The sequence below is a fragment of the Apodemus sylvaticus genome, chromosome 13, assembly GCF_947179515.1.
Source record: "Apodemus sylvaticus chromosome 13, mApoSyl1.1, whole genome shotgun sequence".
Lineage (NCBI taxonomy): Eukaryota > Metazoa > Chordata > Mammalia > Rodentia > Muridae > Apodemus > Apodemus sylvaticus.
The window spans coordinates 1,760,061-1,781,460 of record NC_067484.1 but is presented as its reverse complement, the minus strand read 5'-3'; the positions used below and the strand labels follow the sequence as shown (position 1 = coordinate 1,781,460).

General features: G+C 36.7%; 1 protein-coding gene across 7 annotated transcripts in view; it reads left to right on the top strand.

Moving 5' to 3' along the window:
* LOC127663791 (uncharacterized) overlaps positions 1 to 21,400 on the top strand; it is a 741,437-nt gene that overhangs the window by 411,993 nt on the left and 308,044 nt on the right. The window lies entirely within an intron of this gene.

Below are 21,400 nucleotides of genomic sequence, written 5' to 3'. Positions count from 1 at the left end.
TTATGAAAAACAAGATTATTTCGCACGATGCGGGATTTCCTTAAAACATGGTTTTCTGACAAATTTTGACGAAAGTAAGTTCTCCTGTGGGTTCTCTTTTGAGACTCCACGTTTAGACGTACACGCCACACCAAATCCTTTCGAGTTACCATGTGTTGCTTAGGAGATACAAGCTAATTTAGTACGATGCATTATTTCTTCACTTAAAGTGTTTCCAATACATTCTTATTTGTCTTTACTCTGCTACACTGTATTTCCTTATAACGTGGTATTCTTACATATTCTTTCGAGAGAAAACTCTCCTGTGCATTCTTATTTGAGGCTACAAGATTAGACATACACGCAACACCAAAGCTTTTCGAGTTACAACGTGTTGTTTAGGAAAAACAAGATAATTTCGCACGATGCGAGATTTCCTTAAAACGTGGTTTCTGACAAATTTTGATGAAAGAAAATTCTCCTGTGGGTTCTCTTTTGAGGCTACACGTTTAGACATACACGTAACACCAAATCTTTTCGAGTTACAACGTGTTGTTTAGGAGACACAAGTTAATTTTGTACGATGCGTTATTACTTCTCGTAAAGTGTTTCCAATATGTACTTATTTGTCTTTACTCTGCAAAATTGTATTTCCTTATACCATGGTATTATTACATATTCTTTCGAGGGAAAACTCTCCTGTGCCTTCTCTTTTGAGGCTCCATCCTTACACATACACGCAACACCAAAGCTTTTCGAGTTACAACATGTTGTTTAGGAAAACGGAGATGATTTTGCATGATGCGGGATTTCCTTAAAACGTGGTTTTCTGACAAATTTTGACGAAAGAAAGTTCTCCTGTGGGTTCTCTTTTGAGGCTACACGTGTAGAGGTATGAGCCACACCAAATCTTTTCGAGTTACAACGTGTTGTTTAGGAGATACAAGCAAATTTTTTACGATGCAGTATTTCTTCTCCTAAAGTGTTTCCAATATGTACTTATTTGTCTTTACTCTGCAACACAGTATTTCCTTATAACGTGGTATACTTACATATTCTTTCGAGAGAAAACTCTCCTGTGTGTTCTCTTTTGAGGCTACACGCTTAGACAAACACTCAGCACCAAAGCTTTTCAAGTTACACTGTGTTGTTTAGGAAAAGCAAGATAATTTTGCACGATGCGAGATTTCCTTAAAACGTGTTTTCTGACAAATTTTGATGAAAGAAAATTCTCCTGTGAGTTCTCTTTTGAGGCTACACGTTTAGACGTACATGACACACCAAATCTTTTCGAGTTACAACGTGTTGTTTAGGAGATACAAGCTAATTTTTTACGATGCGTAATTTCTTCTCGTAAAGTGTGTCCAATATGTACTTATTTGTCTTTACTCTGCAAAATTGTTTTTCCTTATAACGTGGTATTCTTACATATTCTTTCGAGAGAAAACTCCCCTGTGCATTCTCTTTTGAGGCTCCACGCTTACACATACACGCTACACCAAAGCTTTTCGAATTACAACATGTTGTTTAGGAAAAAGAAGATGATTTCGCACGATGCGGGATTTCCTTAAAACGTGGTTTTCTGAAATATTTTGACGAAAGAAAATTCTCCTGTGGGTTCTCTTTTGAGGCTACATGTTTAGATGTACACGCCACACCAAATCCTTTCGAGTTAAAACGGGTTGTTTAGGAGATACAAACTAATTTTTTACGATGTGTTAATTCTTCTCATAAAGTGTTTCCAATACGTACGTATTTGTCTTTACTCTGCAACACTGTATTTCCTTATAACGTGGTATTCTTACATATTCTTTCGAGAGAAAACTATCCTCTGCGTTCCCTTTTGAATCTACACACTTAGACATACAGGCAACACCAAAGCTTTTCGAGTTACAACGTGTTGTTTCTGAAAAACAAGATAATTTCGCAGGATGCGGGATTTCCTTAAAACGTGGTTTTCTGACAAATTTTGACGAAAGAAAATTATCCTGTGGGTTCTCTTTTGAGGCTCCACGTTTAGACGTACACGCCACACCAAATCCTTTCGAGTTACCACGTGTTGTTTAGGAGATACAAGCTAATTTTGTACGATGCGTTATTTTCTGACAAATTTTGACGAAAGAAAATTATCCTGTGGGTTCTCTTTTGAGGCTCCACGTTTAGAAGTACACGCCACACCAAATACTTTCGAGTTACAACGTGTTGTTTAGGAGATACAAGCTAATTTTGTACGATGCGTTATTTCTTCTCATAAAGTGTTTCCAATATTTACTTATTTGTCTTTACTCTGCAACACTGTATTTCCTTATAACGTTGTATTCTTACATGTTCTTTCGAGAGAAATCTCTCCTGTGCGTTCTCTTTAGAGGCTACAGGCTTAGACATACACGCAACACCAAAGCTTTTCGAGTTACAACATGTTGTTTAGGAAAAACAAGATAATTTTGCACGATGCGGGATTTTCTTAAAACGAGGTTTTCTGACAAATTTTGACGAAAGAAAGTTCTCCTGTGGGTTCTCTTTTGAGGCTACACATGCAGACATTATAGCCACACCAAAACTTTTCGAGTTACAACGTGTTGTTTAGGAGATACAAGCAAATTATTTAGGATGCGTTATTTCCTCTCGTAAAGTGTTTCCAATAAGTACTTATTTGTCTTTACTCTGCAACACTGTATTTCCTTCTAACGTGGTATTCTTACATATTCTTTCGAGAGAAAACTCTCTTGTGCGTTCTCTTTTTGAGGCTACACGCTTAGACAAACACTCAACACCAAAGCTTTTCGAGTTACAACGTGTTGTTTAGGAAAAACAAGATTATTTCGCACGATGTGAGATTTCCTTAAAACGTGTTTTCTGACAAATTTTGATGAAAGAAAATTTTCCTGTGGGTTCACTTTTGAGGCTACACATTTATACGTACACGTCACACCAAATCTTTTCGAGTTACAACGTGTTGTTTAGGATGCGTTATTTCTTCTCGTAAAGTGTTTCCAATACGTACTTATTTGTCTTTACTCTGCAAAATTGTATTTCCTTATAACGTGGTATTCTTACATATTCTTTCGAGAGAAAACTCTCCTGTGCTTTCTCTTTTGAGTCTCCACGCTTACACATAAACGCAACACCAACGCTTTTCGAGTTACAACATGTTGTTTAGGAAAAAGAAGATGATTTCGTATGATGCGGGATTTCCTTAAAACGTGGTTTTCTGAAATAATTTGACAAAAGAAAATTCTCCTGTGGGTTCTCTTTTGAGGCTCCATGTTTAGATGTACATGCCACACCAAATCTTTTTGAGTTACAACGTGTTGTTTAAGAGATGCAAGCTAATTTTGTACGATGCATTAATTCTTCTCATAAAGTGTTTCCAATACGTACGTATTTGTCTTTACTTTGCAACACTGTATTTCCTTATAACGTGGTATTCTTACATATTCTTTTGAGAGAAAACTATCCTGTGCATTCCCTTTTGAGGCTACACACTTAGACATACAGGCAACACCGAAGCTTTTCGAGTTAGAACGTGTTGTTTATGAAAAACAAGATAATTTCGCACGATGCGGGATTTCCTTAAAACGTGGTTTTCTGACAAATTTTGACGAAAGAAAATTCTCCTGTGGGTTCTCTTTTGAGGCTTCACGTTTAGACGTGCACACCACATCAAATCCTTTCGAGTTACCACGTGTTGTTTAGGAGATACAAGCTAATTTTGTATGATGCGTTATTTCTTCTCGTAAAGTATTTTCAATAGGTACGTATTTGTCTTTATTCTGCAACACTGTATTTCCTTATAACGTGGTATTCTTACATATTCTGTCGAGAGAAAACTATCCTGTGCGTTCCCTTTTGAGGCTACACACTTAGACATACAGGCAACACCAAAGCTTTTCGAGTTACAACGTGTTGTTTATGAAAAACAAGATAATTTCGCATGATGCGGGATTTCCTTAAAACGTGGTGTTCTGACAAATTTTGACAAACGAAAATTCTCCTGTTGGTTCTCTTTTGAGGCTACATGTTTAGAAGTGCATGCCACACCAAATCTTTTCGAGTTGCCACGTGTTGTTTAGGAGATACAAGCTAATTTTGTACGATGCGTTATTTCTTCTCGTAAAGTGTTTCCAATAAGTACGTATTTGTCTTTACTCTGCAACACTGTATTTCCTTATAACGTTGTATTCTTACATGTTCTTTGGAGAGAAAAGTCTCCTGTGCGTTCTCTTTAGAGGCTACATGCATAGACATACACGCAACACCAAAGCTTTTCGATTTACAACGTGTTGTTTAGGAAAAACAAGATAATTTTGCACGATGCGGGATATCCTTAAAACGTGGTTTTCTGAGAAATTTTGACGAAAGAAAGTTCTCCTGTGGGTTCTCTTTTGAGGCTACACGTTTAGATGTACGAGCCACACCAAATCTTTTCGAGTTGCAACGTGTTGTTTAGGAGATTCCAGCAAATTTTTTACGATTCGTTATTTCTTCTCGTAAAGTGTTTTCAATACGTACTTATTTGTCTTTACTCTGCAACACTGTATTTCCTTATAACGTGGTATTCTTACATATTCTTTCGAGAGAAAAATCTCCTGTGCGTTCCCTTTTGAGGCTACACTCTTAGACAAAAACTCAACACCAAAGCTTTTCGGGTTACACCGTGTTGTTTAGGAAAAACAAGATAATTTTGCATGATGTGCGATTTCCTTAAAACATGTTTTCTGACAATTTTGATGAAAGAAAATTCTCCTGTGGGTTCTCTTTTGAGGCTACATGTTTAGACGTACACGTCACACCAAATCTTTTCGAGTTACAACGAGTTGTTTAGGAGATACAAGCTAATTTTGTACGATGCGTTATTTCTTCTCGTAAAGTGTTTCCAATATGTACTTATTTGTCTTTACTCTGCAATATTGTATTTCCTTATAACGTGGTATTCTTACATATTCTTTCGAGAGAAAACTCTCCTGTGCGTTCTCTTTTGAGGCTCCACGCTTACACATACATGCAACACCAAAGCTTTTCGAATTACAACATGTTGTTTAGGAAAAAGAAGATGATTTGCATGATGTGGGATTTCCTTAAAACGTGGTTTTCTGAAAAATTTTGACGAAAGAAAAATCTCCTGTTGGTTCTCTTTTGAGGCTACATGTTTAGATGTACACGCCACACCAAATCCTTTCGAGTTACAACGTGTTGTTTAGGAGATACAAGCTAATTTTGTACGATGCGTTAATTCTTCTCATAAAGTGTTTCCAATATGTACGTATTTGTCTTTACTCTGCTACACTGTATTTCCTTATAACATGGTATTCTTACATATTCTTTCGAGACAAAACTATCCTATGCGTTCCCTTTTGAGGCTACACACTTAGACATACAGGCAACACCAAAGCTTTTCGAGTTACAACCTGTTGTTTATGAGAAACAAGATTATTTCACATGATGTGGGATTTCCTTAAAACGTGATTTTCTGACAAATTTTGACGAAAGAAAACTCTCCTGTGGGTTCTCTTTTGAGGCTCCACGTTTAGACGTACACGCCACACCAAATCCTTTCGAGTTACCACGTGTTGCTTAGGAGATACAAGCTAATTTTGTACGATGCGTTATTTCTTCACGTAAAGTGTTTCCAATACTTACTTATTTGTCTTTACTCTGCAACACTGTATTTCCTTATAACGTTGTATTCTTACATGTTCTTTCGAGAGAAAACTCTTTTGTGCGTTCTCTTTAGAGGCTACAGGCTTAGACACACAAGCAACACCAAAGCTTTTCTAGTTACAACGTGTTGTTTGGGAAAAACTAGATAATTTTGCACGATGCGGGATTTCCTTAAAACCTGGTTTTCTGACAAATTTTGACGAAAGAAAGTTCTCCTGTGGGTTCTCTTTTGAGGCTACACATGCAGACATACGAGCCACACGAAATCTTTTCGAGTTACAACGTGTTGTTTAGGAGATACAAGCAAATTTTTTACGATGCGTTATTTCTTCTCATAAAATGTTTCCAATATGTACTTATTTTTCTTTGCAACACTGTATTTCCTTATAACGTGGTATTCTTACATATTCTTTCGAGAGAAAACTCTCCTGTGCGTTCTCTTTTGAGGCTACATGCTTAGACACACACTCAGCACCAAAGCTTTTCGAGTTACAACGTGTTGTTAAGGAAAAACATGATAATTTCGCACGATGTGAGATTTCCTTAAAACGTGTTTTCTGACAAATTTTGATGAAAGAAAATTCTTCTGTGGGTTCTCTTTTGAGGCTACACGTTTAGACGTACATGTCACACCAAATCTTTTCGTGTTACAATGTGTTGTTAAGGAGATACAAGCTAATTTTTAAGGATGCGTTATTTCTTCTCATAAAGTGTTTCCAATATGTACTAATTTGTCTTTACTCTGCAAAATTGTATTTCCTTATAACGTGGTATTCTTACATATTCTTTCGAGAGAAATCTCTCCTGTGCCTTCTCTTTTGAGTCTCCACCCTTACACATACACGCAACACCAATGCTTTTCGAGTTACAACCTGTTGTTTAGGAAAAAGAAGATGATTTCGCACGATGCGGGATTTCCTTAAAACGTGGTTTTCTGAAAAATTTTGAGGAAAGAAAATTCTCCTGTGGGTTCTCTTTTGAGGCTCCATGTTTACATGTACACGCCACACCAAATCTTTTCGAGTTATAACGTGTTGTTTAAGAGATACAAGCTAATTTTGTACGATGCGTTAATTCTTCTCATAAAGTGTTTCCAATACGTACATATTTGTCTTTACTCTGCAACACTGTATTTCCTTATACCGTGGTATTCTTACATATTCTTTCGAGAGAAAAGTATCCTGTGCGTTCCCTTTTGAGGCTACACACTTAGACATACAGGCAACACCAAAGCTTTTCGAGTTACAACGTGTTGTTAATGAAAAACAAGATTAATTCGCACGATGCGGGATTTCCTTAAAACGTGGTTTTCTGACAAATTTTGATGAATGAAAATTCTACTGTGGGTTCTCTTTTGAGGCTCCACGTTTAGACGTACACGCCACACCAAATCCTTCGAGTTATCACGTGTTGCTTAGGAGATACAAGCTAATTTTTTATGATGCGTTATTTCTTCTCGTAAAGTGTTTCCAATACTTATGTATTTGTCTTTACTCTGCAACACTGTATTTCCTTATAACGTTGTATTCTTACATTTTCTTTTGAGAGAAAACTCTCCTGTGCGTTCTCTTTAGAGGCTACAGGCTTAGACATACACGCAACACCAAAGCTTTTCAAGTTACAACGTGTTGTTTAGGAAAAACAAGATAATATTGCACGATGCGGGATTTCCTTAAAACGTGGTTTTCTGACAAATTTTGACGAAAGGAAGTTCTCCTGTGGTTTCTCTTTTGAGGCTACACTTGTAGACGTACGAGCCACACCAGATCTTTTCAAGTTACAACGTGTTGTTTAGGAGATACAAACAAATTTTGTACGATGCGTTATTTCTTCTCGTAAAGTGTTTCCAATACGTACTTATTTGTCTTTAGTCTGCAACATTGTATTTCCTTATAACGTGTTATTCTTACATATTCTTTCGAGGGAAAACACTCCTGTGCGTTCTCTTTTGAGGCTACACGCTTAGACAAATACGCAACGCCAAAGCTTTTCGAGTTACAACGTGTTGTTTAGGAAAAACAAGATAATTTCGCACTATGCGAGATTTCCATAAAACGTGGTTTTCTGAAAAATTTTGATGAAAGAAAGTTCTCCTCTCGGTGCTCTTTTGAGGCTACACGTGTAGAGGTACGAGCCATACCAAATCTTTTCGTGTTACAACGTGTTGTTTAGGAGATACAAGCTAATTTTGTAAGATGCCTTATTTCTTCTCTTAAAGTGTTTCCAATAGGTATGTATTTGTCTATACTCTGCAACAGTGTATTTCCTTATAACGTTGTATTGTTACATATTCTTTCGAGAGAAAACTCTCCTGTGCGTTCTCTTTTGAGGTTACACGCTTAGACATACACACAACACCAAAGCTTTTCTATTTACAACGTGTTGTTTAGGAAAAACAAGATAATTTCGCATGATGCGAGATTTCTTTAAACGTGGTTTCTGACAAATTTTGATGAAAGAAAATTCTCCTTTGGGTTCTCTTTTGAGGCTACACGTTTAGACATACACGTCACACCAAATCTTTTCGAGTTACAACGTGTTGCTTAGGAGATACAAGTTAATTTCGTACGAAGTGTTATTTCTTCTCCTAAAGTGTTTCCAATATGTACTTATTTTTCTATTCTCTGCAAAATTGTATTTCGTTATAACGTGGTATTCTTACATATTCTTTCGAGAGAAAACTCTCCTGTGACTTCTCTTTTGAGGCTCCACGCTTACACATACACGCAACACCAAAGCTTTTCGAGTTACAACATATTGTTTAGGAAAAAGGAGATGATTTCGCACGATGCGGGATTTCCTTAAAACGTGGTTTTCTGAAAAATTTTGAGGAAAGAAAATTCTCCTGTGGGTTCTGTTTTGAGGCCACATGTTTAGATGTACACGCCACACTAAATCTTTTCGAGTTACAACGTGTTGTTTAGGAGATACAAGCAAATTTTTTACGATGCGTAATTTCCTCTTGTAAAGTGTTTCCAATATGTACTTATTTGTCTTTACTCTACAACACTGTATTTCCTTATAACGTGGTATTCTTACATATTCTTTCAAGAGAAAACTCTCCTGTGCATTCTCTTTTGAGGCTACACGCTTAGGCATACACGCAACACCAAAGATTTTCGAGTTACAACGTGTTGTTTAGGAAAAACAAGATAATTTCGCAGGATGCGAGATTTCCTTAAAACGTGGTTTCTGACAAATTTTGATGAAAGAAAATTCTCCTGTGGGTTCTCTTTTGAGGCTACACGTTTGAACGTACACATCACACCAAATCTTTTCGAGTTACAACATGTTGTTTAGGAGATACAAGCTAATTTTTTTCGATGCATTATTTCTTCTCATAAAGTGTTTCCAATATGTACTTATTTGTCTTTACTCTGCAAAATTGTATTTCCTTATAACGTGGTATTCTTACATATTCTTTCGAGAGAAAACGCTCCTGTGCCTTCTCTTTTGAGGCTCCACGCTTACACATACACGCAACACCAAAGCTTTTCAAGTTACAACATGTTGTTTAGGAAAAAGAAGATGATTTCGCATGATGCGGGATTTCCTTAAAACATGGCTTTCTGACAAATTTTTACGAAAGAAAATTCTCCTGTGGGTTCTCTTTTGAGGCTACATGTTTAAATGAACACGCCACACCAAATGTTTTAGAGTTACAACGTGTTGTTTAAGAGATACAAGCTAATTTTGTACGATGCGTTAATTCTTCTCCTAAAGTGTTTCCAATATGTACTTATTTGTCGTTACTCTGCAAAATTGTATTTCCTTATAACGTGGTGTTCTTACATATTCTTTTGAGAGAAAACTCTCCTGTGCCTTCTCTTTTGAGGCTCCACGCTTACACATACATGCAACACCAAAGCTTTTCAAGTTACAACATGTTGTTTAGGAAAAAGAAGATGATTTCGCACGATGCGGGATTTCCTTAAAACGTGGTTTTCTGAAAAATTTTGACGAAAGAAAATTCTCCTGTGTGTTCTCTTTTGAGGCTACATGTTTAGATGTACACGCCACACCAAATCTTTTCGAGTTACAACGTGTTGTTTAAGAGATACAAGCTAATTTTGTACGATACGTTAATTCTTCTCATAAAGTGTTTCCAATACGTACATATTTGTCTTTACTCTGCAACACTGTATTTCCTTATACCGTGGTATTCTTACATATTCTTTCGAGAGAAAAGTATCCTGTGCGTTCCCTTTTGAGGCTACACACTTAGACATACAGGCAACACCAAAGCTTTTCGAGTTACAACGTGTTGTTAATGAAAAACAAGATTAATTCGCACGATGCGGGATTTCCTTAAAACGTGGTTTTCTGACAAATTTTGATGAATGAAAATTCTACTGTGGGTTCTCTTTTGAGGCTCCACGTTTAGACGTACACGCCACACCAAATCCTTCGAGTTATCACGTGTTGCTTAGGAGATACAAGCTAATTTTTTATGATGCGTTATTTCTTCTCGTAAAGTGTTTCCAATACTTATGTATTTGTCTTTACTCTGCAACACTGTATTTCCTTATAACGTTGTATTCTTACATTTTCTTTTGAGAGAAAACTCTCCTGTGCGTTCTCTTTAGAGGCTACAGGCTTAGACATACACGCAACACCAAAGCTTTTCAAGTTACAACGTGTTGTTTAGGAAAAACAAGATAATATTGCACGATGCGGGATTTCCTTAAAACGTGGTTTTCTGACAAATTTTGACAAAAGGAAGTTCTCCTGTGGTTTCTCTTTTGAGGCTACACTTGTAGACGTACGAGCCACACCAGATCTTTTCAAGTTACAACGTGTTGTTTAGCAGATACAAACAAATTTTGTAAGATGCGTTATTTCTTCTCGTAAAGTGTTTCCAATACGTACTTATTTGTCTTTAGTCTGCAACATTGTATTTCCTTATAACGTGTTATTCTTACATATTCTTTCGAGGGAAAACACTCCTGTGCGTTCTCTTTTGAGGCTACACGCTTAGACAAATACGCAACGCCAAAGCTTTTCGAGTTACAACGTGTTGTTTAGGAAAAACAAGATAATTTCGCACTATGCGAGATTTCCATAAAACGTGGTTTTCTGAAAAATTTTGATGAAAGAAAGTTCTCCTGTCGGTGCTCTTTTGAGGCTACACATGAAGAGGTACGAGCCATACCAAATCTTTTCGTGTTACAACGTGTTGTTTAGGAGATACAAGCTAATTTTGTAAGATGCCTTATTTCTTCTCTTAAAGTGTTTCCAATAGGTATGTATTTGTCTATAATCTGCAACAGTGTATTTCCTTATAACGTTGTATTGTTACATATTCTTTCGAGAGAAAACTCTCCTGTGCGTTCTCTTTTGAGGTTACACGCTTAGACATACACGCAACACCAAAGCTTTTCTATTTACAACGTGTTGTTTAGGAAAAACAAGATAATTTCACATGATGCGAGATTTCTTTAAACGTGGTTTCTGACAAATTTTGATGAAAGAAAATTCTCTTTTGGGTTCTCTTTTGAGGCTACACGTTTAGACATACACGTCACACCAAATCTTTTCGAGTTACAACGTGTTGCTTAGGAGATACAAGTTAATTTCGTACGAAGTGTTATTTCTTCTCCTAAAGTGTTTCCAATATGTACTTATTTTTCTATTCTCTGCAAAATTGTATTTCGTTATAACGTGGTATTCTTACATATTCTTTCGAGAGAAAACTCTCCTGTGCCTTCTCTTTTGAGGCTCCACGCTTACACATACACGCAACACCAAAGCTTTTCGAGTTACAACATGTTGTTTAGGAAAAAGGAGATGATTTCGCACGATGCAGGATTTCCTTAAAACGTGGTTTTCTGAAAAATTTTGAGGAAAGAAAATTCTCCTGTGGGTTCTGTTTTGAGGCCACATGTTTAGATGTACACGCCACACTAAATCTTTTCGAGTTACAACGTGTTGTTTAGGAGATACAAGCAAATTTTTTACGATGCGTTATTTCCTCTTGTAAAGTGTTTCCAATACGTACTTATTTGTCTTTACTCTACAACACTGTATTTCCTTATAACGTGGTATTCTTACATATTCTTTCAAGAGAAAACTCTCCTGTGCATTCTCTTTTGAGGCTACACGCTTAGGCATACACGCAACACCAAAGATTTTCGAGTTACAACGTGTTGTTTAGGAAAAACAAGATAATTTCGCAGGATGCGAGATTTCCTTAAAACGTGGTTTCTGACAAATTTTGATGAAAGAAAATTCTCCTGTGGGTTCTCTTTTGAGGCTACACGTTTCGACGTACACATCACACCAAATCTTTTCGAGTTACAACATGTTGTTTAGGAGATACAAGCTAATTTTTTTCGATGCATTATTTCTTCTCATAAAGTGTTTCCAATATGTACTTATTTGTCTTTACTCTGCAAAATTGTATTTCCTTATAACGTGGTATTCTTACATATTCTTTCGAGAGAAAACGCTCCTGTGCCTTCTCTTTTGAGGCTCCACGCTTACACATACACGCAACACCAAAGCTTTTCAAGTTACAACATGTTGTTTAGGAAAAAGAAGATGATTTCGCATGATGCGGGATTTCCTTAAAACATGGCTTTCTGACAAATTTTTACGAAAGAAAATTCTCCTGTGGGTTCTCTTTTGAGGCTACATGTTTAAATGAACACGCTACACCAAATCTTTTAGAGTTACAACGTGTTGTTTAAGAGATACAAGCTAATTTTGTACGATGCGTTAATTCTTCTCCTAAAGTGTTTCCAATATGTACTTATTTGTCGTTACTCTGCAAAATTGTATTTCCTTATAACGTGGTGTACTTACATATTCTTTTGAGAGAAAACTCTCCTGTGCCTTCTCTTTTGAGGCTCCACGCTTACACATACACGCAACACCAAAGCTTTTCGAGTTACAACATGTTGTTTAGGAAAAAGAAGATGATTTCGCACGATGCGGGATTTCCTTAAAACGTGGTTTTCTGAAAAATTTTGACGAAAGAAAATTCTCCTGTGTGTTCTCTTTTGAGGCTACATGTTTAGATGTACACGCCACACCAAATCTTTTCGAGTTACAACGTGTTGGTTAGGAGATACAAGGTAATTTTGTAAGATGCGTTAATTCTTCTCATAAAGTGTTTCCAATACATACGTTTTAGTCTTTACTCTGCAACACTGTATTTCCTTATAACGTGGTAATCTTACATATTCTTTCGAGAGAAAACTATCCTGTGCATTCCCTTTTGAGGCTACACACTTAGACATACAGGCAACACCAAAGCTTTTCGAGTTAGAACGTGTTGTTTATGAAAAACAAGATAATTTCGCACGATGCGGGATTTCCTTAAAACGTGGTGTTCTGACAAATTTTGACGAAAGAAAATTCTCCTGTGGGTTCTCTTTTGAGGCTACACGTTTAGACGTGCACGCCACCCCAAATCCTTTCGAGTTACCACGTGTTGTTTAGGAGGTACAAGCTAATTTTGTACGATGCGTTATTTCTTCTCTTAAAGTGTTTCCAATACGTACATATTTGTCTTTACTCTGCAACACTCTATTTCCTTATAACGTTGTATTCTTACATGTTCTTTCGAGAGAAAACTCTCCTGTGCATTCTCTTTAGAGGCTACATGCTTAGACATACACGCAACACCAAAGCTTTCCGAGTTTCAACGTGTTGTTTAGGAAATCAAGATAATGTTGCACGATGCGGGATTTCCTTAAAACGTGGTTTTCTGACAAATATTGACGAAAGAAAGTTCTTCTGTGGGTTCTCTTTTGAGGCTACACGTTTACACGTACGAGCCACACCAAATCTTTTCAAGTTACAACGTGTTGTTTAGGAGATACAAGCAAATTTTTTACGATGCGTTATTTCTTCTTGTAAAGTGTTTCCAATACATACTTATTTGTCTTTACTCTGCAACACTGTATTTCCTTATAACGTGGTATTCTTACCTATTCTTTCGAGGGAAAACTCTCCTGTGTGTTCTCTTTTCGGGCTACACGCTCAGACATACACGCAACACCAAAGCTTTTCGAGTTATTGCGTCTTGTTTAGGAAAAACAAGATAATTTCGCACGATGCGAGATTTCCTTAAAACGTGGTTTCTGACAAATTTTGATGAATGAAAATTCTCCTGTGGGTTCTCTTTTGAGGCTACACGTTTAGACGTACACGTCACACCAAATCTTTTAGAGTTACAACATGTTGTTTAGGAGATACAAGCTAATTTTGTACGATGCATTAATTCCTCTGGTAAAGTGTTTCCAATACTTATGTATTTGTCTTTACTCTGCAACACTCTATTTCCTTATAACGTTGTATTCTTACATATTCGTTCGAGAGAAAACTCTCCGGTGCGTTCTCTTTAGAGGCTACAGGCTTAAACATACACGCAACACCTAAGCTTTTCGAGTTACAACGTGCTGTTTAGGAAAAAGTAGATAATTTTGCACGATGCGGGATTTTCATAAAACGTTGTTTTCTGACAAATTTTGAAGAAAGAAAGTCCTCCTGTGGGCACTCTTTTGAGGCTGCACGTGTAGACATACGAGCCACACCAAATCTTTTCGAGTTACAACGTGTTGCTTAGGAGATACAAGCAAATTTTGTACGAAGCGTTATTTCTTCTCGTAAAGTGTTTCCAATACGTACTTATTTGTCTTTACTCTGCAACACTGTATTTCCTTATAACGTGGTATTCTTACATATTCTTTCGAGGGAAAACTCTCCTGTGCGTTCTCTTTTGAGGCTACATGCTTAGACAAACACGCAACGCCAAAGCTTTTCGAGTTACAACGTGTTGTTTAGGAAAAACAAGATAATTTCGCACGATGCGAGATTTCCATAAAACGTGGTTTATTGAAAAATTTTGACTAATGTAAGTTCTCCTGTAGGTTCTCTTTTGAGGCTACACGTGTAGAGTTATGAGCCACACCAAATATTTTCGAGTTACAACATTTTGTTTAGGAGATACAAGCTAATTTTGTACGATGTGTTATTTCTTCTCTTAAAGTGTTTCCAATACGTATGTATTTGTCTTTACTCTGCAACACTGTATTTCCTTATAAAGTGGTATTCTTACATATTCTTTCAAGAGAAAACTCTCCTATGCGTTCTCTTTGGAGGCTACATGCTTAGACATAAACGCAACCCCAAAGCTTTTCGAGTTACAACGTGTTGTTTAGGAAAAACAAGATAATTTCCCACGATGCGAGATTTCTTTAAAACGTGGTTTCTGACAAATTTGATGAAAGAAAATTCTCCTGTGGGTTCTCTTTTGAGGCTACACGTTTAGACATACACGTCACACCAAATCTTTTCGAGTTACAACGTGTTGTTTAGGAGATACAAGTAAATTTTTTACGATGCGTTATTTCTTCTCCTAAAGTGTTTCCAATATGTACTTATTTGTCTTTACTCTGCAAAATTGTATTTCCTTATAACGTGGTATTCTTACATATTCTTTCGAGAGAAAACTCTCCTGTGCCTTCTCTTTTGAGGCTCCATGCTTACACATACACGCAACACCAAAGCTTTTCGAGTTACAACATGTTGTTTAGGAAAAAGAAGATGATTTTGCACGATGCAGGATTTACTTAAAACGTGGTTTTCTGAAATATTTTGACGAAAGAAAATTCTCCTGTGGGTTCTCTTTTGAGGCTACAGGTTTAGAAGTACACGCCACGCCAAATCTTTTCGAGTTACAACGTGTTGTTTAGGAGATACAAGCTAATTTTGGACGTTGCCTTAATTCTTCTCGTAAAGTGTTTCCAATATGTACGTAATTGTCTTTACTCTGCAACACTGTATTTCCTTATAACGTGGTATTCTTACATATTCTTTCGAGAGAAAACTATCCTTTGCATTCCCTTTTGAGGTTACACACTTAGACATACAGGCAACACCAAAGCTTTTCGAATTACAACGTGTTGTTTATGAAAAACAAGATAATTTCGCACATTGCGGGATTTCCTTAAACCCTTGTGTTCTGACAAATTTTGACGAAAGAAAATTCTCGTGTGGGTTCTCTTTTGATGCTACATGTTTAGACATGCACGCCACACCAAATCCTTTCGAGTTACCACGTGTTGTTTAGAAGATACAAGCTAATTTTGTACGATGTGTTATTTCTTCTCGTAAAGTGTTTCCAATACGTACGTATTTGTCTTTGTCTGCAACACTGTATTTCCTTATAACTTGGTATTCTTACATATTCTTTCGAGCGAAAACTCTCCTGTGAGTTCTCTTTTGAGGCTACACGTTTAGACATACACACAACCCCAAAGCTTTTCGAGTTACAACGTGTTGTTTAGGAAAAACTAGATAATTTCGCACGATGCGAGATTTCCATACACGTGGTTTTCTGAAAAATTTGACGAAAGAAAGTTCTCCTGTGGGTTCTTATTTGAGGCGACACTTGTAGAGGTACGAGCCACACCAAATCTTTTCGAGTTACAAAGTGTTGTTTAGGAGATACAAGCTAATTTTTTATGATGCGTTATTTCTTCTCTTAAAGTTTTTCCAATACGTAAGTAGTTGTCTTTACTCTACAACACTGTATTTCCTTATAACGTGGTATTCCTACATATTCTTTCGAAAGAAAACTCTCCTGTGCGTTCTCTTTTGAGGCTACACGCTTAGACATACACGCAACACCAAAGCTTTTCGATTCACAACGTGTTGTTTAGGAAAAACAAGATAATTTCGCACGATGCGAGATTTCCTTAAAACGTGGTTTCTGACAAATTTTGATGAAAGAAAATTCTCCTGTGGGTTCTCTTTTGAGGATACACGTTTAGACGTACACGTCACACCAAATATTTTCGAGTTACAACGTGTTGTTTAGGAGATACAAGCTAATATTTTACGATGCATTATTTCTTCTCGTAAAGTGTTTCCAATATGTACTTATTTATCTTTACTCTGCAAAATTGTATTTCCTTTTAAGGTGGTATTCTTACATATTCTTTAGAGAGAAAACTCTCCTGTGCCTTCTCTTTTGAGGCTCCACGCTTACACATACACGCAATACCAAAGCTTTTCGAGTTACAAAATGTTGTTTAGGAAAAAGAAGATGATTTTGCATGATGCGGGATATCCTTAAAATTTTCTGAAAAATTTTGACGAAAGAAAATTCTCCTGTGGGTTCTCTTTTGATGCTACATGTTTAGACGTACACGCCACACCAAATCTGTTCGAGTTACAACGTGTTGTTTAGGAGATACAAGCTACTTTTTTACAATGCGTTAATTCTTCTCATAAAGTGTTTCCAAGTAGTACGTGTTTGTCTTTACTCTCAACATTGTATTTCCTTATAACGTGGTCTTCTTACATATTCTTTCGATAGAAAACTGTCCTGTGCGTTCCCTTTTGTGGCTACACACTGAGATATACAGGCAACACCAAAGCTATTCAAGTTACAACATGTAGTTTAGGAAAAAGAAGATGATTTCGCAAGATGCGGGATTTCCCTAAAACGTGGTTTTCTGAAAAATTTTGACAAAAGAAAATTCTCCTGTGGGTTCTCTTTTGTGGCTACACATTTAGACGTACACGCCACACCAAAGCTTTTCGAGTTACAACGTGCTTCTTAGGAAATACAAGCTAATTTTGTACGATGCATTATTTCTTCTCGTAAAGTGTTTCAAATACGTATGTATCTATCTTTACTCTGCCACACTGTATTTCCTTATAACGTGGTATTCTTATTCTTTCGAGAGAAAACTCTCCTGTGCGTTCTCTTTTGAGTCTACACGCTTAGACATACACGCAGCACCAAAGCTTTTCGAGTTACAACGTGTTGTTTAGAAAAACAAGATAATTTCCAGGATGCGGGATTTCCATAAAACGTGGTATTCTGACAAATTTTGACGAAAGAAAATTCTCCTGTGAGTTCTCTTTTGAGGCTACAGATTTAGACGTACACGCCATATCAAATCTTTTCGAGTAACATCGTGTTGTTTAGGAGATACAAGCTAATTTTGTACGATGCGTTATTTCTTCTCGTAAAGTGTTTCCAATACATACGTATTTGTCTTTACTCTGCAACACTGTATTTCCTTAAAATGTGGTATTCTTATATATTCTTTCGAGAGAAAACTCTCCTGTGCGTTCTCTTTTGAGGCCACACATTTAGACATACACGCAACACCAAAGCTTTTCGAGTTACAACGTGTTTTTTAGGAAAAGCAAGATAATTCCGCACAATGCGGGATTTCCTTAAAACGTGGTTTTCTGAAAAATTTTGAGGAAAGAAAATTCTCCTGAGGGTTCTCTTTTGAGGCTACACGTTTCAACTTACACATCACACCAAATCCTTCGAGTTACAACGTGTTGTTTAGGAAATACAAGCTAATTTTGTACGATGTATTATTCCTTCTCGTAAAGTGATTCCAATAAGTATGTATCTGTCTTTACTCTGCAACACTGTACTTCCTTATAACGTGGTATTCTTACATATTCTTTCGAGAGAATACTCTACTGTGCATTCTCTTTTGAGGCTACACGCTTAGACATACACGCAACACCAAAGCTTTTCGAGTTACTACGTGTTGTTTAGGAAAAACAAGATAATTTCGCACAATGCAGGACTTCCTTAAAACGTGGTTTTCTGAAAAAATTTTGACCAAAGAAAATTCTCCTGTGGGTTCTCTTTTGATGCTACACGTTTAGATGTAAACACCACACCAAATCTTTTCGAGTTACAACGTGTTGTTTACACCAAAGCTTTTCGAGTTACAACGTGTTGTTTAGGAAAAACAAGATAATTTCGCACGATGCGGGATTTCCTTAAAACGTGGTTTTCTGACATATTTTGACGAAAGAAAATTCTCCTGTGGGTTCTCTTTTGAGGCTACACGTTTCAACGTACACGCCACACAAAATCTTTTCGCGTTACAACGTGTTGTTTAGGAAATACAAGCTAATTTTGTACGATGTATCATTCCTTCTCGTAAAGTGTTTCCAATATGTATGTATCTGTCTTTACTCTGCAACACTGTATGTCCTTATAACGTGTTATTCTTACATATTCTTTCGAGAGAATACTCTCTTGTGCGTTCTCTTTTGAGGCTACACGCTTAGACATACATGCAAAACCAAAGCTTTTCGAGTTACAACGTGTTGTTTAGGAAAAACCAGATAATTTCACACGATGCCGGATTTCCTTAAAACGTGGTTTTCTGAAAAAATTTTGACGAAAGAAAATTCTCCTGTGGGTTCTCTTTTGAGGCTACACCTTTAGATGTAAACACCACAGCAAATCCTTTTGAGTTACTACGTGTTGTTTAGGAGATACAAGCTAATTTTTTCCCATGCATTATTTCTTCTCGTAAAGTGTTTCAAATACGTACATAATTGTCTTTACTCTGTAACACTGTTTTTCCATATAACGTAGTATTCCTACATATTCTTTCGAGAGAAAACTCTCCTGTGCGTTCTCTTTTGAGGCTACATTCTTAGACATACACCCAATACCAAAGCTTTTAGAGTTACAACGTGTTGTTTAGGAAAAACAAGATAGTTTCGCACGATGTGGGATTTCCTTAAAACGTGGTTTTCTGACAAATTTTGACCAAAGAAAATTCTACTGTGGGTTCTCTTATAAGGCTACACTTTTAGACGTACACGCCACACCAAATCTTTTCGAGTTACGACGTGTTGTTTAGGAGAAACAAGCTAATTTTGTACGATGCGATATTTCGTCTGGTAAAGTGTTTCCAATACATATGTAATTGTCTTTATTCTGCAACACTGTATTTCCTTATAACTTGGTATTCTTACATATTCTTTCGAGAGAAAACTCTCCTGTGCATTCTCTTTTGAGGCTACACGCTTAGACATACACGCTACACCAAAGCTTTTCGAGTTACAACTTGTTGTTTAGGAAAAACAAGATAATTTCGCACGATGCGGGATTTCCTTAAAATGTGGTTTTCTGACAAATTTTGACCAAAGAAAATTCTCCAGTGTATTCTCTTTAGATGCTACACGTTTAGAGGTACATGCCACACCAAATCTTTTCGAGTTACAACGTGCTTTTTAGTAAATACAAGCTAATTTTGTACGATGCATTATTTCTTCTCGTAAAGTGTTTCCAATATGTATGCATCTGTCTTTACTCTGCAACACTGTATTTCCTTATAACGTGGTATTCTTTCATATTCTTTCTAGAGAAAACTCTCCTGTGCGTTCTCTTTTGAGGCTACACGCTTAGACATACACGCAGCACCAAAGCTATTTGAGTCACAACGTGTTGTTTAGGAAAAACAAGATAATTTCGCACGATGCGGGATTTCCTTAATACGTGGTTTTCTGACAAATTTTGACGAAAGAAAATTCTCCTGTGGGTTCTCTTTTGAGGCTACACGCCACACCAAATTTTTTTGAGTTACAACGCGTTGTTTAGGAGATACAAGCTAATTTTGTACGATGCGTTATTTCTTCTCCTAAAGTGTTTCCAATACGTACGTATTTGTCTTTACTCTGCAACACTGTATTTCCTTATAACGTGGTATTCTTATATATTCTTTCAAGAGAAAACTCTCCTGTGCTTTCTCTTTGAGCCCACACGTTTAGACATACACGCAACACCAAAGCTTTTCTAGTTAAAACGTGTTGTTAGGGAAACACAAGATAATTTCGCACGATGCGGGATTTCCTTAAAACGTGGTTTTCTGACAAATTTTGACGAAAGAAAATTCTCCTGTGGGTTTTCTTTTGAGGCTACACATTTCAACGTACACGCCACACCAAATCTTTTCGAGTTACAGCGTGTTGTTTAGGAAATAGAAGCTAATTTTGTACGATGTATTATTCCTTCTCGTAAAGTGTTTCCAATACGTATGTATCTGTCTTTACTCTGCAACACTGTATTTCCTTATAACGTGGTATTCTTACATATTCTTTCGAGAGAATACTCTACTGTGCATTCTCTTTTGAGGCTACACGCTTAGACATACATGCAACACCAAAGCTTTTCGAGTTACAACGTGTTGTTTAGCAAAAACAAAATAATTTCGCACGATGCGGGATTTCCTTAAAACGTGGTTTTCTGAAAAAGTTTTGATGAAAGAAAATACTCCTGTGGGTTCTCTTTTGAGGCTACACGTTTAGATGTAAACACCACATCAAATCCTTTTGAGTCACAACGTGTTGTTTAGGAGATACAAGCTAATTTTATACCATGCGTTATTTCTTCTCGTAAAGTGTTTCCAATACGTACATATTTGTCTTTACTCTGCAACACTGTATTTCCATATATCGTGGTTTTCTTACATATTCTTTCGAGAGAAACCTCTCCTGTGCGTTCTCTTTTGAGGCTACATGCTTAGACATACACGCAACACCAAAGCTTTTCGAGTTACAACGTGTTGTTTTGGAAAAACAAAATAATTTCTCACGATGCGGGATTTCCTTAAAACGTGGTTTTCTGAAAAATTTTGACGAAAGAAAATACTCCTGTGGGTTCTCTTTTGAGGCTACACGTTTAGACGTACACGCCACACGAAATCCTTTTGAGTCACAACGTGTTGTTTAGGAGATACAAGCTAATTTTGTAGATGCGTTATTTCTTCTCGTTAAGTGTTTCCAATACGTACATATTTGACTTTACTCTGCAACACTGTATTTCCATATATCGTGGTTTTCTTACATATTCTTTCGAGAGAAACCTCTCCTGTGCGTTCTCTTTTGAGGCTACATGCTTAGACATACACGCAACACCAAAGCTTGTCGAGTTACAACGTGTTGTTTTGGAAAAACAAAATAATTTCATACG